The following is a 1,764-nucleotide window of genomic DNA, read 5'->3' as shown; positions in this document are numbered from 1 at the left end:
CTTGCAGGTGGGGGAGGAGGGCACGGTTGGGGGGTTGGGGAGGGCGGGAGAGTGCAGATGTGTCAGCACTGAGGAGGAAGGCAGTGGGGCTTGCAGGATTTTTGGAATCCTCACCGGCACCATTGCCCCCCTTCTTTCTCATTACCATAGCAACTGGCATCCCATAATGAGCAAAAGATAATAGGGACAGAAGGCAGGGAACATTTGAAAAGCAGCCTTTCACCTTTGGGGGTGCTGGGGCCTGGGGAAGGTGTGGGGGTCTCACCTGTTGTTCCTTTCCACTTGTTGGGGTCTCCTGGCATCTCAGGACACGCCCCACCCTCCAGGAGGACACCAGCTGGTGACAGTAAGACCACGAGGGACCACACACATGGGTGTGGTTTTTAAACCTTGACCTCTTCCAACACTCACACGTCAGGGTGACACTCACACAGTCCGGATTTCTGGCTGCTTTTGGGGAAAAAAAAGCCTCAGTCTCACGTGGCAGGAAGTGCTGATGCAGAGTGGCGGTGCCCTGTGGGGCCGGGCGTGGCTCCCCGCTTGTCCCCTCTCCACTCGCCGAGGCCAGGCGCCGGAGTTCTCTGATGTGTGTGTTTACTCTGGAGGAGTGACCCTGTGGCCGGGAAGCAGGTGGCTGAGGGCTGGGAGCTGCCCCAGAGGCCGTGAGTGCCCGTACCTGAGGCAGGTGGCCCCTTGTAAAAGGCCGCCCTACGGGCACCTGAAGTAGCATCGGGAGTGGACTCGGGTCTTGGGGATCCTTCCAGCCCTGAGGAAGGATGCTTCTGAGACCTTTGTTGATACACCCCAGTACCCCAGACTGCACACTCCCATCTCTTCCCTCCCATCCATCTTTTCTCCTTTCCTTTTTATTGCAACACTAGAGGCCCAGTGCACGACTTTTGTGCACTCAGGGTGGGAGGGGGGGGGGGGCCCTCAGCCCGGCCTGTGCCCTTTGGCAGGCAGTCCGGGAACCTTCAGAGGACATCCAACTGACAGCTTAGCACTGCCACGGAGGCGGGAGAGGCTCTCACCACCACTGCTGCCCTCACCAGCCGTCAGCCCAGCTTGTGGCTGGGGGGCTCTCCCCCTATGGGAGCGCACTGACCACCAGAGGGCAGCTCCTGCATTGAGCGTCTGCCCCCTGGTGGTCAGTGTGCATCATAGCAATCGGTTGTTCTGCAGTTTGGTCGATTTGCATATTAGCCTTTTATTATATAGGATACGAGCAAACAAGTGCACAGCTTCATTCATTTTCTCAGTGAACACGTGCATGTGGAGCCCAATCAGGAAACGAAGCATGACCAGCCCCCGGAAGGCTCCCTCCTGCCCCCACCTGCAAGGACACTATCCCGACTTCTAACCCCGAGATTGCTTTGTCTCCTTTGGAACTTTTTATCGGTAGAATCAGTGTTGCCCTTCGTTCGCTCAGCCTGAACCCGTGACACCTGTCTGTGTTGCTGTCATTTCCTCAGCATCTCAGAGTTTACCTGGTGCTCAGAGATGAGCTTTGACCACCTGCCCTATCACACGGTCCCAGGCCTCTGCCACCGGCCATGGTCTCTTTGCCTGCCTGCAACCACCCCCTGAGCAAGTGGTTCTGCCCGCACTTCACAGATGAGGAGACTGAGGCTCTGAGAGGACCCCAGCTTGCCAAGCTCTCCCAGATAGTCAAGGTAGGGCCCCCACACTTAGGCCAGAATTATGCTCCGTGTCTTAGATGCCCTGGAGTCCTGCCAACATGAGTGGCCCCACACTTTGGTCCCC

Source organism: Myotis davidii, unplaced genomic scaffold (genome assembly GCF_000327345.1).
Source record: "Myotis davidii unplaced genomic scaffold, ASM32734v1 scaffold6368, whole genome shotgun sequence".
Lineage (NCBI taxonomy): Eukaryota > Metazoa > Chordata > Mammalia > Chiroptera > Vespertilionidae > Myotis > Myotis davidii.
This window is presented reverse-complemented; position numbering follows the sequence as displayed.